This window comes from Sus scrofa, chromosome 1 (genome assembly GCF_054392235.1).
Source record: "Sus scrofa isolate SSC_HxYL_T2T_F1_AM1 chromosome 1, Sscrofa_HxYL_maternal_Yorkshire_Landrace_v2.0, whole genome shotgun sequence".
In the NCBI taxonomy this organism is placed as follows: Eukaryota; Metazoa; Chordata; class Mammalia; order Artiodactyla; family Suidae; genus Sus; species Sus scrofa.
The window spans coordinates 195,471,926-195,488,547 of record NC_139383.1 but is presented as its reverse complement, the minus strand read 5'-3'; the positions used below and the strand labels follow the sequence as shown (position 1 = coordinate 195,488,547).

The 16,622-nt window shown below is 40.1% G+C and overlaps 1 protein-coding gene across 13 annotated transcripts in view; it reads right to left on the bottom strand.

Annotated features, from left to right (window-relative positions):
- The window catches only part of FBXO34 (F-box protein 34), a 90,326-nt gene that overhangs the window by 13,603 nt on the left and 60,101 nt on the right, over positions 1-16,622 (bottom strand). Inside the window, exons 1-2 of one of the 13 annotated variants that reach the window (XM_021067448.2) lie at positions 9,279-9,370; positions 8,521-8,657 (exon numbers count right to left, since the gene is read on the bottom strand). The exons of 11 other annotated variants lie outside the window; for them this stretch is intronic. The gene's annotated coding sequence lies outside the window, so the exon portion shown is untranslated. Of the gene's footprint in view, positions 1-8,520; positions 8,658-9,278; positions 9,371-16,622 lie in introns of those variants that run through there. One more of the 13 variants, XM_021067706.2, reaches the window with a different exon arrangement.

Below are 16,622 nucleotides of genomic sequence, written 5' to 3'. Positions count from 1 at the left end.
AGCTGTGGTGTAGGTTGCAGACACGGGGCTTGGATCCCGCATTGCTGTGGCTGGGGTGTAGGCTGGCGGCTACAGCTCCAATTGGACCCCTAACCTGGGAACCTCCATATGCCGTGGGAGCAGCCCTAGAAAAGACAAAAAGACAAAAAGACAAAAAAAAAAAAAAAAAAAAAAAAAAAAAAAAAAAACCTTAAGAATTGTATACTTTTTCTATCTCCAACTGCTGATGAAGAAACCAAAGCAAAGGGAGGTTAAGGAATGTGCCAAAGACACTGACAAAGCACATCAAGTGACCTAGATGTGCATGTGGTCAGGGGCCAAAGGCCAGGCTCTTAGCTACCACACTATGCAGTAAGGAAGGGGGCAGATGAGAAACATGTGGATGGAGTAGATACTCTTAGCAAGCTTATTCTCAATGTCATGAATAAAGACTGAGGAGTCAACTGTGAAAAGAAGCAGAATTTGGGCTATGGATTCAATTTTGGATACTTTGCATTTGATACCTTACTTAAAATTAAAATATTCATTTATCAAGTATTTAATTTCCTTTGAAATCAGGTGTTATGCTAGACCATGGGGTCCTCAGCCTAAACAAAACTGATGGAATTCCTGCCCTCATGGCAAATCTGAGAAACATACATTGATCCCTTAAACCTTGCATTCATTTACAAATCTCAAAGTTTCCAATGAATTGAACTGAGTTAGCAATAGAAACATTAGAAACATTTAAATTTTATTTTTGGCAAAGAGAAACTTCGAAAATTGAACATACGAGTTCCCTCTGTAGCACAGTGGGTTAAGGACCTGGCATTGCTGCAGCTGTGGTGGCAGCTCAGACTGGATCCCTGGTCCAGGAGCTTCCATATGTCATGGGTGTGGGGGTTTAGGAGGTGGGGACTGAATATAGTATGTCAACCTAGAACAGATGCCTGAGGACAGAAGACATTACCAGAGAATGAGACTGGGCTGGAAAGACTGTACAGAACACACTGTTCTGATGTTGACTTAAAATAACTTATTTATAGTTCCATAAAATGAGAAATGCTAGGGAACAGAAAAGACTGACATTAAAATGGGAAACTGTAAAATGATAAACCAATAAAAGAAGACCAATAAGAATAGAAATGAATATTGATATGTTCTATCTCAATTTCACAGGTCCTACCATCTCTTTCAGGCACTAGACTATGTGAGCTATACACAACATCATCATTTCCTCCAAAATGCACTGGGAGAAGAGAAACAGTTGCTTGAGATAGTTTGTATGTCACTCAACTTCTACTTCATCAGGACTGCATTAGTTTGCTAGGGCTACCATACAAAATGCCACTGATTGGGTGGCTTAAACAACAGTACAGTTACTCCTCACCATTCTGAAGACTAGGAGTCAAAGACTGGGGTATGGGTAGGTTTGGTTTTACCTGGAGCCTTTCTCCTTGGCTTGCCAATAGTCACCTTCTCACTATGTCCTCACATGGACTTTCCTCTGTGCACACATACCCCTGGTGTCTCTCTTTTGTGTTGCAATTTTCTTTCCTTCTAAGGGTACCAGTTAGATCAGATTGTGGACCACCCTATCTACCTACCCATTTTATCTTAATTTCCACTTTAAAAGCCCTCCCTCCAATGGTTATATATATACGTATAACTGATTTACTTTGATGTACACTCGAAATTAACACAATTTTGTAAGTCAATTATGTTTCAGTGAATTTTTTTTAAGTATTGTTATCATCAAAAAAACTCTCCCTCCAAATTTGGTCACATACAAGGTACTGAGGGTGGTGGTTTAGGGGTGGGAGGGGAGCACAATTCAGCCCATAACATGTGGGAAATGTAAGAACTCAAAGGTTAAAGTTTAATGTTTTAATAACACATAAGGGGGCAAAAAAGTTTTTTTAAATAAGAAGAAAGCTATTTTGGGAGTTCCCCTCGTGGCTCAGTGGTTAACAAACCCGACGAGTATCCATGAGGTTTGATCCCAGGCCTCACTCAGTGGGTTAAGGATCCAGCACTGCCGTGAGCTGTGGTGTAGGTCGCTGATGCAGCTTGGATCCCAAGTTGCTGTGGCTGTGGTGCAGGCCAGCAGTTACAGCTCCAACTGGACCCCTAGCCTGGGAGCCTCCATATGCCTTGGGTGAGGCCCTAAAAAGACAAAAGAAAGGAAGGAACGGAAGGAACGGAAGGAAGGAAGGAAGGAAGGCGGGCGGGCAGGCAAGAAAGGCTATTTTGACTTGATCTCTGTATTCAAGTCGGCTCAAGAGAACATTTCAAGTGATTCAAGAGCTCACTGCTCCAATAGTAACAGCTGGACAATCTTCTACATTTTTGCAAAATGTCTGTAAGGTGAAACTGTCATCACTCCTATTAATCACAATCTCATTTACACAGAATACAGTGGTTATTAACCCTTTTGCAGTCCCCACGCACTTTGACATTCTGATGAAAGAGTAGTATTTCTCTTCTCCCAGTGCATTTTGGGGGAAATGATGACGTTGTGTATAGCTCACATAGTCTAGTGCCAGAAAGAGATGGTAGGACCTATGAAATTGAGATAGGAAATACTTCTTCTAGGGTAAAGGGCACTTTCAGGAGATTTACAAACCACACCTCCCTGAAGTTCATTAGGGCCCACAGATTAAGGTTAAAGAGCACTGACCTCAAGGACCACTCACTAGCTAAATAAAAATTTGTCCAGAGTTCTTCTGTAGCACAGTGAGTTAAGGATCTGGCATTGTCACCGCAGCAGCTTAGGTTGCTGCTATGGCACAGGTGTGATCCCTGGCCATGGGTATGGCCAAAAAAAACAAAAAACAAAACTAAATTTGTCAAAAAATGGAACAAGGAGTTCCCATCGTGGCGCAGTGGTTAACAAATCCGACTAGGAACAATGAGGTTGCGGGTTCGATCCCTGCCCTTGCTCAGTGGGTTGACGATCCAGTGTTGTCGTGAGCTGTGGTGTAGGTTGCAGACGTGGCTCGGATCCCGCATTGCTGTGGCTCTGGCATAGGCCGGCGGCTACAGCTCCGATTCGACCCCTAGCCTGGGAACATCCCATATGCTGCAAGAGCGGCCCAAGAAATGGCAAAAAGACAAAAAAAAAAAAAAAAAAAGGGAACAAAATACTTGTAACTCAGATTGTCTTGAGGAAGATAGGATATGTGGTAACCATGTTTACATTTAGTTACTTCCTAAAAGACTGGAAATAGCTAACCATCAACCAAATACTCTCAGAATAAATTTTAATCCTACTGGCCAACACTAAAGGTGTAGAAAGGAGAGAAGAGAGAATAAACATTATTTCAGAAAATCTACACTTAGAAAACCTACTACAATTCAGCACAAAATCTTAGAATAAAAAAAGAAATAAAAATAGGTTGAAATCACTGGCGGGTCTTATTTGTTTGTTTGCTTTTTAGGGCCACACTCCCACACATGGAAGCTCCCAGGCTAGGGGTCAAATCAAATCCTAGCTACATCTGCCAGCCTATGCCACAACCACAGCTACGTGGCTTGCAAGCTGCGTTTGCAACTTACACCACAGCTCATGGCAACACCAGATCCCCAACCCAATGATGGAGGCCAGGGATTGAACCCACATCCTCGTGGATACTAGATGGATACATTCCCACTAAGCCACGACGCAAACTCCCAAGATCTTGTTTACTGAAAGAAGCTCCATACCAAACTGATAGCCAATAGAAATAACATTAAGTCATGATATTTTAAAACCTGGCTTGTATGCTGTTCTCTCTACTTAAAGGTATTGACTTTCTTCAAAAAGCAGCTGTGGACATGTTCAGACAACTGAGCAAAAGAGAAATTTATGCAGAATTAAAATCAGTTTTATTCCACTGCAGATGTACCTGAAGAAATTCAACCATATTTTAGTAGCTTTGAATAGGAAAGAAGGAGCAGTGAGCTTGAACATGGTGTGCAAACAGTAAAGGCGATCAGTAAGAAAGTAAGAGAAGAAAGAAATTGATTATTTAGTCACCTGTAGATTTACTGAAGAAAATCTGCCCTATTAACCCCGCCACAGATACCTTCATGAACTTCACTGATCTGGTCAAACTGCTAACCTTTAGATCACTCTCTAGGCCACCAGCTTCAGACACTTGCTTTAAATGAAATACAAATGGCATGACTGGCTTTGTTCCAAACAAATTCTTTCCATAAATAAAAATACTGCCACATTATAAATATTAATAGGAAAATGTGGAAGGTCATCAAAGATGCCAAGTGGGTCCTAAACCCCAGTGGATAATACTCAAATTTAAAATGCAGCAGTTACGAAAAGGGATTTACCATAAATTAGAAAACTGGACAAAATCAGATCATCTTCCAGGCCTCTCTTTAACAACTTTATGAAAGAACTGACCAATTTTGTTTGTTTGTTTGGCCATGCCCACACCATGTGGAAGTTCCTCAGTCAGGGTTTCAACTTCACCACAGCAGCAACCCAAGCCACTACAGTATCAATGCTAGATTCTTAACCCACTGTGCCACAAGAGAACTCCATGAAACTACACAATTTTGAAACCAAGGTCTTCAATTAGTAATACCAAAGTTAACTATACTAAGCAGACATATTTTAGACTTTATTGCTGATTCCAAATCAAGCCCAGAAATGATTTTTAAAAATTAAGCACATAAGCTCATTAAAAGAAACAACTTACAAAAGCAGGTAAGAGTTTAATACAGCACTTAATAATATTATCCAAGCAGGGAAGTACATACTGATTAGAGAACTTATTTACCACTAATAATTATTTTTAGCTGAGAAATAACAACTAAATATTCTGAGATAGCTCCCTAACTAGACAAACAACTTGGTTCTGAAGTTATTCTACAGTAATCAGCTATTCAATATAGCATATTGCACATCTCAACACCAAATCACGTACTATATTTCAATCACTGCTACAAAGTAAAAGAGAGAACATTAATTCAAAATAAAATACATTTCAAGCCATTAAAGGCCTCAGATAAAATTCATTTTCCTGGAGTTCCTGTGGTTCAGCAGGTTAAGAACCCAACATAGTATCCATGAGGATGCAGGTTTGATCCCTAGCCTTGCTCAGCAGGTTAAGGATCCAGTGCTGCTCATGCTACAGCACAGGTCACAGATGTAGCTTGGATCCGGTACTGCCATAGCTGTAGTGTAGGCCTACAGCTGCAGCTCAGATTTGCCCCCTGACCCAGGAACTTCCATATGCTGTAGGTGCAGCCATAAAAGGAAAATTTTTTAAATAAATAAATAAATGAAAAATTTTAAAGTTGGGTACAGCAAAAATTGTAACACTGTAAATAAACCATACTTCAATAAAACTTTTAAAAATTCGATCCTACTCTAGTCAATCTTTTTTTTATAGTTTTTTGTGGGTTTTTTTGTTTTCATTTTGTTTTGTTTTGTCTTTTGAGGGCTCCACCCACAGCATATGGAAGTTTCCAGGCCAGGTGTTGATTGGAGCTGCAGCTGCCAGGCTACATCAAAGCCACAGCAACACCAGGTGTGAGCCACATCTGTGACCTACATTACACCTTGCAGCAACACAAGATCCTTAACTCACTGAGTAAGGCCAGGGATCAAACCTGCATTGTCATGAATACTAGTAGGATTTTTTTTTTTTTTTTTTTTTTTTTTTTGCTTTTTAGGGCATAGGGAGGTTCCCAGGCTAGGGGTCCAATCGGAGCTACAGGTGCCAGCCTAAACCACAGCCACAGCAATGCAGGATCCGAGCCATGTCTAGGACCATAGCTCATGGCAACGCCAGATCCTTAACCCACCAAGCAAGGCCAAGGATTGAACCCGCAACCTCATGCTTCCTAGTTGGATTCATTTCCATTTCCACTGCGCCATGACCGGAACTCCTTTTTTTTTTTTTTGATACTAGTAGGATTCTTAACCCTCTGAGACACAACAGGAACTCCCTGGTCAATCTTTTTGAGCTAGCTTTACAGAAAACAGAGTAGACAGAGAAATATGATTAAAAACTGAAGAATACAGGAAGTTCCCATGTGGCACAGCAGGTTAAGAATCCAGCATGGCTGCAGCTGTGGCACATGTCACAACCATGGCATGGGTTCAATCCCTGGCCCAGGAACTTCCACATGCCATGGATGCAACCACAAAACCCCCAAAATCCTGAGAAATACAAAACAGCAAAATCTAGATTGAGAGGAAACTACAGAACAAAATAACACTGGTTTCCTCAAGCAAATTCCAAGATGGGATGAGGGGACAAAGCGGAGGAGGGAAAGGCAGTGGGGGAACAAGGGGAAAGAGAACAGTGGGGGAAAGAGAAGGAGAAGCCTATACATTAAGATACTTAACAAACCAATCAACCAAATATGTGGAAGTGGGTCCTGAGTATATATGTGTTTATGTATGCATTTTCAAGCCCTCATCTCTTAGATATACATCCTAAAATCTTTTTAGTTTAAGTGCTATGACGTCAGAGTTCCGTGATAGCTCAGAGGGTTACAGAGAGCCTTGGAACTTCCGCATGCCACAGGCCCAGCAAATCAATCAATCAAAGACACAATATCTTCAAAACAGTATGGGGGAGAAGTGGTTCAAATTACAGATCAAGCAAGACTGGCCATCAGATGATAAACTGTTGAAGCTGGGTAGCAGCAAAGTGGGGGGGTTTATCATTCTGTTATTTTTGTATTTTCGTTACATAAATAAATTTCCCATAATTACCGGTTTTAAAAAAAGGAAAAATAAATAAATGGAAGCATTTGGAAATAAGGGATGAAATAAGCCCAGAAATGCTCGTTACGCACACACATTTGAAACCACACACCCTCCAATTTGGAGTGAGAAAACTGGAATTCACAGGTTCCCTGGGCAGGGCAGCTCTGCAGGGCTCATTCTAAGTCCCTCCCCACTAAGCCCTGGGCTGTCAGATGTGTCACTCCTTCCTGGTTCAGACAGGGGGCACCAACCAACTTAAGTTCTTACCCTACTCCACACCCTTTACAGAAAACTGAACAGGAAATAAACCAGAAAGCAACAACAACAACAAAAAGATAAGACAAACACACAGGCAGTCGTGTAAAAAAGAACTAAAAGATAACAATGGTCAAGACCAATCAATCCATTTCTTAATTAATTTTATATTTTTATAAATAACAGACTTTCAATCCCTCATTCTGTTATATAAATGAGCAGCCTAATTAATACTTGAATCTGCCTTGTGTAAGTGCACTTAACTTTCACAACCTTAAAGGAAAGATAAATATAAATCAAACATTTAAATAAATCTATAGGAAATTTTGCTATTTAAAGTCATCTTGAGTTCCCTGGTGTCTCATTGGGTTAAGGATCTGGTATTGTCTTTGCTGTGGCTCAGGTCATTGCTGTAGAGTGGGTTCAAGCCCTAGCCTGGGAACTTCCGCATGCCAAAAGCAGGGCAAAAAAAAAAAAAAAAAAAAAAAAATTAAAGGCATCTTACTGCAAATCCTTTATTTCTTTATGCTGTGCCCAAATCCTTAATCACCAGGCTACCAGAAAACTCCTTACTGCAAATCCTTTTATAATAAGTCACCCCCCCACATTCAGCTGTAGGGAAGGGGGAAATGATAGCATAAATAATGAAATTTAATAGTAGTATTAATAATCCAGCCAATGATAATTACTGAATATTCAAGCTGTACACTAAAAGGCTTGATTGTGTATGCATACGTATTCATTTTATTTTCAGGGCGATTCTGAGATACACAGAATTATTATTAATTATTCCCATTTTACAAATGTGGAAGCCACTCAAAGTGTAATGAATACTAAGTACTGGGCACCCATGGCATATGGAGATTCCCAGGCTAGGGACTGAATCAGAGGCCGGCCTACGCCACAGACACAGCAACATCACATCCGAGCCACATCTGTGACCTACACTACAGCTCAGAGCAACGACAGATCCTTTACCCTTTGAGCGAGGCCAGGGATCAAACCTGCAACCTCATGGTTACTAGTCAGATTTGTCTCTGCTGTGCCACAATGGGAACACCTGGGCTATTTTTTAAAATGTGCTTTGGAGTTCTCTTGTGGTGCAAAGGGTTAAGAATCCCACATTGTCCCTGCAGCAGCCTGGGTCACTGCTGTGGTACAGGTTCAATCCCTGGCCCAGGAACTTCCACATGCTGTAGACACAGCCAAAAAATAAAATGTGCTTTACAGTACTTTAAATGAGGTTGTGAGTGTGTCTATACACACATACATTTATGCAACAATTAATAGAAGAGCCAAATGATTTGTCCAAAAGTCACTAAATCAGCTGTACAGAAGTTCCTAATTACCAGGACAGTAAATTTATAATTCTGCTTTCTAAGCCCTCAAATTCCAGTGGTTCACTATTCTTTTAATGGAAAAATAAATCACGGAACAAAGTCACTCTAAGTTCATTTTAAGAGAAATGTTTCTCTTTGCCCAGGAAATTGTCAAAAACCCAAAGATAACTGAACATATACAGATCCAAGCTGAACAAAAAGCCAAAAGAAGGTATCGCATACCATCAATTCCTTCAGAGCAGATCCCTGTCTGATATTTCATAAATCCTCCACAGGATCAAGCACAAAACACTTTACACATAGAAGGAGCTCCATAAAAAGTAAACGCCAGAATTATCATCTCCCACATCTTCATCAACCTGGGCTCCAAGTAAAGGGAGATACATGTTAAGGACCTCCTCTGACTGAAAACACTTGCCCTTCTGGGTCACACAGATCACTAAATGGATTCACCTAACCTGCTAGGTGGGACACCCAGTTTGACAAGACAATTGCCCCCTCCACGGACCATTTCATAAGCTCAGTTCCCCAAATCCCATACTTCCTCCCATAAGAAAAACTCTGGCCTACCACATGACTTCCTTGTTTCTCTACAAAGCCTCAACATCCTCTCAATCACCTAAGGCTGATAACTTAGCACAGAGGTTCTCAATCTTTTTTGGACCTTGAAGCCTTTTCAGAAACTGAGATAAGGTCTGAGTTCTCTGCCCCAGAAAAATGCCAGAGTACACACATAAACAATTTTGGACAGAATTGGAAGAAATCACAGGGCTTCTGATGAATAACACCTGCCTTGGTTCCTCCTACTTTTTCTTCACAGTAGCCGTTTGACCTTTCTTCCCTACCTATCTACATCTTTATCACTCTTAACCCATAGAAACTTCTGAAACCCAACTGGGCCCCTCCCTGCCTAGGTCCCACTCCCACCCATCAGTGGTTACTTGTTTGAATTTCCAGTTCTGCTCCCCTGGGACACTTACCATGGTCTATCTTGTCTTCATCTCCCATGCTATTCAGTGAGCTCCTGAAAGGTTAGAGTAATCTTACTCCTTTCTATATCTCTCATAGAGCATGCAGCCCTGTGCATGGCAAGCATTTGATATGCCCAAAGGTCAAACCTAAGGACTTAAAAGAAACCAGCCAATCAGCAAGAATCTCTTAAATGGAACATTAGGAGTGTCTGACTAATCAATGCCTAGGCAGCCCAGGAAGTTGATGCAATTAAGCAACTCCACCCATCATTTCCTGATCTAGCACCCTGCTCTCTCAGAGATGGGAGGTGCATGAGGTGGAGACAAAGAGGCTCTCTGAGCCATGGTCACCTTTAATCTTGGTTACTTTTCAGCAAAGCAAAAAGTAGTTTGGCTTGAGCAGTAGCTTTTTTCCAACACTATAGTTACCTAAAACATTCCTATGAAATATCAGATTTAAAGAAAATCCTATTCACCAGCTATGCACAAACACACACTTAAACAATAAAGTTATTCAATGTAATACTGTCGCTTTAACTAGAATAAAAAACAACTTTCTTACTACTAATGACCTCTAGGACAGAACAATCTAGATAAGCAGGCATTCAGCTATGAGTTAGGCAACCTCCTTCTCATTTTCGCAGCCCCAAACCACATCCTTTAAATGCTAAAATATACAGACACTAAGTCCCAACAAGAAATATTGTAAACTCTCCCCATGATTCTTTGCTATATTAAGCACAGCTGTTGACATATAGATTTAAAAAAAAGAAAAAGCCAAACCAACATCAACGAAATTTCTGATGAACTTCTACACATTCAAACTAGAAAGGAACAGGACACCAAGAAATTCTCTAACAACGTCTATCTTCAAGGGATATAAAGATAAACTATATCCTATTATCATATTTTGGTTATTTCCGTGTAATATATATACACATACGCACTGCAATACTTCATTAATTACTTCAACAGAAAACCCTAACTTCACTGGTTCTAAATTAATTATAAAGTATGCAGACTGAACATACAGAACCCTTAGGTATTTCAATTAACAAACCAAATCACAAAGCAAAAACTGACACCCAAGATCTGATTTCAGTGCTCATATCAAACAGCAAAGCCAAACATGATTTTTTATTTTTTTTTTTTAGGGCAGTACCTGTGGCCTATGGCAGTTCCCAGGCTAGGGAGTCAAATTGGAGCTGTAGCCACTGGCCTCCATCACAGCCACAGCAACACAAGATCCGAGCCACGGCAACGCTGGATCCTTAACCCACTGAGCGAGGCCAGGGATCAAACCTGCATCCTCATGGATTCTAGTCAGATTCATTTCCACTGAGCCACAACGGAAACTCCCAGACATGATTAAGAGTCAGAAATGACATCAAACTCCCTCCCCCCAAATTTCTAGTAATAAGTCCATTACTCTCTTTCCTACTGCCCAATCTATTTTATATATGACTATTAGTATAAACAAAATAACAGTAATCCTAATTCGCAAACTGCTGGAATTTGTGATTCGTGGGTCCAACTCTTGCTTTCCATCCGCAGGGCAGGATCCTGCTCCCTAGGCAAGGTAGCTACAAACCACAGTCCACTGGAAAAAGAAAGCAAACACTTCCCCAAATATAATAGCACCTGAGCTGAAAATAATGTTTTGTATCTACAAAGCACTATCACAAACATCTCACTTGGCCCTCTTTCTGTTCCTCAGCTGATTTGCATCTTGGGACCTTTGTACCAGCTGCTCCTCCTTTCTCCCCAATCCCTGCATGCCCACCTATCCCCAAGTAGTCCTCAGATCACCACAAACTTCATGTTCCTCAGTGTGTAACTCACGGTTTGCAACCATCACGCCAAAAAGGAGATAAAAGCTCAGAAATTAAAACTTGCTCAAGATCTATAAGTATATACCTGAGATTTGATTAAAAGTACAAAAAAGGTAGGTCCACCCTCATCCAGATAGGCAACACTACTGTCGCTCTCAAACTGCTACTTTGCAGGGCATAAAGAGATTTGGCCCCTTAATTTTGGGAGTTTTTACCAAGCCTAAACCTTGGTGAATTTTTCTTCCATCTCATATCACAAGTATAAAATAATCTGGAGTTCCCGTTGTGGCACAGCAGAAACGAATCCAACTAGGAACCATGAGGTTGCAAGTTCACTCCCTGGCTTTGCTCAGTGGGTTAATTAACAAGGATCCGGCGTTGCTGTGAGCTGTGGTGTAGTGACAGATGTGCCTCAGATCTGGCATTGTGGTGGCTGTGATGTAGGCCAGAGGCTACAGCTCCAATTAGACCCCTAGCCTGGGAACCTTCACATGCCTTGGTTGTGGCCCCAAAAAGACAAAATAATAATAATAATAATTTCTAGTCTCTAATTTCAACATTCAAGCAATCGCTTCTCCTTCTATTCAAATCTCACAGTTTGAGAGCTAAGTAACTGTGGTTTTTTTTTTTTTTTTGGTTTGTTTGTTTTTTTGTCTTTTTTGCCATTTCTTGGGCTGCTCCCTCGGCACATGGAGGTTCCCAGGCTAGGGGTCTAATCAGAGCTGTAGCTACCGGCCTACGTCACAGCCACAGCAACTCGGGATCTGAGCCACGTCTGCGCCCTGCACCACAGCTCACGGCCAACGCCGGATCATTAACCCACTGAGCAAGGCCAGGGATCAAACCCGAAACCTCATGGTTCCTAGTTGGATTCGTTAACCACTGAGCCACAATGGGAACTCCGAGAGCTAAGTAATTGAACAGATCTTTCACTCACTCACTCAGCACTATCATGCCCTAAGAGATAATATCAGGAACTCTTCCAGAGACTATGGATACAGCAATGGGCAAGTACAAAACCCGCATTCTCACCAAACCTATGTTCTAGGTGGGAGACAGACTAATAAAACATGATACAATAAAATGTATCTATGGAGGAAAAGGCGAGTACAGAGTACATGGGTCATGCACAAATGATATATTTAGGCATAAGATTTCAGAAAGCTATGTTACAGTCACTGTATCATGAAACAAACAGAAAGTGTAATAAATAAAACCCATTAGAAAGAATATGAGTGCCTATTTATGTGACAAATTCAGAAATGAGATGACAACATCAGGATAACACACAGAAACAAAAGCACAAAAAGCAAGATCTTTTTTGGACACTGAATCAGATCCTGGTATGTGCTCAAACCATTCCTGAAATATTCCAAATAGATCTGAAATAAATTTTAGAAGAACATTTATGGAGATACACACAAACAAAATTTAAAGGAGAGGTTGAGATAATATAGGGAAAGGAAGAATATCTAGGATACCTAGGAATTAGGTTAAAATAGGTAGATGAGATTATTCTGCAAGTCATTCACTTAAAATAAGTGCACGTAAAATAAAGAATTTGCTAAATTCTTAATTAAAAACTAATTTGGAAAGAGAAAAGTGACATCATGGTTATGTGATATCACTCAGTTCTAAATTTCTTGAATAGTTACAGAAAACACAAAAATCAAAACTGCAGAGAAATACCTCCCACAGGCTCTTATTTGGGAAGATGGAAAAGGGAAGAGAGGATCATCATTTGTTAGAGGAACAGAAAACAGGCAAATCAAAAAAGAAAAAAATTATCTTTGAACTCAACATGAAAGCAAAGGCTAGCCAAAGGTAAAAAAAATCAGTACTGGAGTTCCCGTCGTGGCGCAGTGGTTAACGAATCCAACTAGGAACCATGAGGTTGCGGGTTTGGTCCCTGCCCTTGCTCAGTGGGTTAACGATCCGGCGTTGCCGTGAGCTGTGGTGTAGGCTGCAGACACGGCTCAGATCCTGCGTTGCTTTGGCTCTGGCATAGGCCAGTGGCTACAGCTCCGATTCAACCCCTAGCCTGGGAACCTCCATATGCTGCGAGAGCGGCCCAAAGAAATAGCAAAAAGACAAAAAGACAAAAAAAAAAAAAAAAAAAAATCAGTACTGAAAATTAACATTTTTTTCTTAGCACAGTTACTAGAACCAGAGGAAATGGGAAGGCTCAAGAGGCTAAGGGAAAACCTCCTTAAAATAGGCAAATTTTATCAGAAAAATCAAATTATTGTGAAATTTTTTTAATCCCAAAATGCCCCTTTTTTAAAAAGTTACAAAGGTATTTTTCTATCACACCATATTTCTACCTACATCCCACAGAGTCCAGAAACAAAGAAAATCAATACAATCCAAAACAATACTGAATAGAAGGAAACAGAGTGATTCTAAAGTATCAAGCAACATAAAACTTGGTTAAACATCCTTTGAGACCATGTAGCTTTTTGATTTCACGCTCAAAACAAAAAACAGTGACATATTAATTTGATTTCCTGAATAGGAACCTCCTTACTGCTATAATTATAAATCCTGAGAATCATAAAGGAATCATGAGATGACCACCTAGCCATGACTTCACATACTGATGTAGGACCAGAAACCCACTTTTATCACTCTGAGCTGACAAGGCCCCCAAGGCCAGCTCATACAGTAAATTAGTATTTCAATTTCTTAAGTCATAATGGGGATTAAAATTTCCATTTCAAAAACTGGAATACCTGAGTCCTCCATTCATACATTCCTCTCTTCCTAGTATTAAACTAGGTTTGAGTTATGCATGAAAAAAGAAAATAAAGAATCATCATCTAAGGAAGAATTCAACCAAGCTATAAGCAGTTTTTATACCCCTTAATAACCAAAGAACTCACTCAACATAGGAAGACAGCCTCTTCCTCAACCCCTTTTTCCTACAAGAAGAATAAACACAGCTTAAAATTTGTGTTTTTAAGCTCTTCTTTAAGGCGTAACAAACTTCCATTTATTACATACTTTCTTCAGCTAATGTAACTAAATGGATTTCAAACTTCCTAGGTGTTCATACTCTTCTGAGATTGAACTAATTTCAGTGATCTAAATCTAACTACTCATTTGCTAGATTATGTTCATTCTAAAGATATCTGATTGCATCCAGCACAACCCAACTCTCCCTAATTTTCTGAGTCACCTTAACCTGAAGTTGAATAGTATACTCACTTTAAAAAGAAGAGCCTACTTTGCCATTCACTCTTGCAACAAATGTAACTCCATGGAATTAATTCTAACCATTTTTAAGGTTTAAGAATGGGAAAATATATTAGAGAAAGAATTCAAAATATGCAAGAATTTTAGAAATATACTGTTTTTAAAAGACACTTTGTGGAGTTCCCTTTGTGGCTCAGTGGAAATCAATCTGACCAGCATCCATGAGGACAAAGGTTCAATCCCTGGCCTTGCTCAGTGGATTAAGGCTCCAGCATTGTCATGAGTGATGGTATAGGTCACAGACACAGCTCAGATCTGACATTGCTGTGGCTGTGGCATAGAAGCTATAGCTCTGATTAGACCCCTAGCCTGGGAACCTCCATATGCCGTGGGTGTGGCCCTAAAAAGCAAAAAATAAATAAAAATAAAAGACACTTTGCACAAATCTCCATCAGCTGTTTTCTGGCCCTCCAAGGCAGTGGTTCTCTCTCTTTCAGGGTAGATTCTCCACCCTACCTTCCAGAAACTTCTATGTAAGTTCTATCAGTGCTGCTATATGGGACTGACTGATACAATGGGGAAAAAATTGAGTAAAATGTGAAATTCTTGTTTGCTTACATAGGATTTCTTCTGTGAGAAACACCAGGTGCACATACAAAACTGCACTCAGCTGACCCCAGCAACATACATGTACACATCTCAAACATCTTTTTAAAAAATTTTAAAAACCACGTGACCAACATAGGAACCATCTGTACTGTTTGCCTGGAAATCTGAAAATACCCTGCAGCAACCCAAGTTGGTTATAATGCCCCAGGGCTCTTTAAACATTGTGGGAACTGACACCCTAAGTACCCCATCCCCAGTCTAATAGTTCTAAATATGATCTACATGCTGCACTAAGTGGCCAGACTGGAACCTCACTCCAGGACTCCAGGTTTGTAAACTGACTGTTCAAAAATCTCCACTTGGATATCTAATAAGCATCTCAAACTCAACATGTCCAAAACAAAATCCTGATTCCTTGTGTAGAGTTCACAATCATCTTCCCCACTTTAGGAAGTGGCAATCCTTTTTCTAACCGGTAAAGACAAAAACCTTGAAATTATCCTTGATGTCCTTTTTCACTTCAAAACCACCAGCAAATCCCACGGATTCTACTTTCAAAACATATTCAAAATCTCACTACCATTCACCACCTCCAGTGCTACTACCTTGTGTCCTAAGTCACCAGCATTTCTCACCCCAATTTGTCTCCTACTGGTCTCTCTCAATTCTACTCGTTTCCCATACAGTCTACTCTCAACCTCAGCAGCCAGAATGATCCTATAAGGCAAAGGGAAATTTAACCTTATCATTTTGTATGCCACATCCTTCAATGGTTTCCCCTACAGTGATCACCCTCCACTATTTCTCACTGACTACTTGCCTCTCCCCAATTTACTTTGCTTCAATGAGCCTGGCCTTTCTGCTCTTCATCAAACACACAAAGCAGAACCTCCACCTTGGCCTTTACACTTGGGTCACTCTAACATCTTCCACGTTTCTGCTCAAATATCATCTTCTCAGAGAAGGACTCCATGACCATCCACATAAAAGTATATTATTCCCCCTCATTTCACTCCTTTATCCCTTCTTTACATTCTCTGCAGCACTTTCTCCTCCCCTCCTGACATGTGTCCATGTTGGTACATCTTTCTCTGCTAGAACATAAGCTCTAGGAGAAGACTTAGTTTTGCTCACTGCTGGCCTCAAACAGTATGTTACAGACACTCTAAACTGTTGAATAAAAATTATAACAATTGTTTTAAGATGTTAATGGAAACATTAAAATACCTAAAGAGTTTGTATTAAAGGGAGTTTTTCTATCCTGAATCTCAAACTCTGTTTTCCTGATAAAAATTAAACTTATGCTTTATTGGTTATCATTATTCATACAGAAAATTATTTGGCTACTCCAAAATGAATTATACTTTGATTTTTCTAAGCTCTTTAATTCTATTCATAAACCAAAAAACTAGATAAAATCAGGGTAGATGTTTCAGGTGGCAGATATTAAATTATGATCTATTTTTTTCTCTCCTCACTAATTGTCTCCTCAGATTTTAGTTTTAAACGTTAACTGTTAATGAAAATCTCTAAGACCCAAACAACGTCCCATAGCGAGATCTAAGACAAGGCACTTCAAAATCTAACCACAACATGTTTAAGCCATGTTTACCTGTGGCCCCTACCTATACCATTTGGCCCAAATCTAAAAACCACATTTTACCTTTGCCTCATTTTGCTTTCTCCAGTTAACCCTTAGGCAGAAATTAAAGCCCAT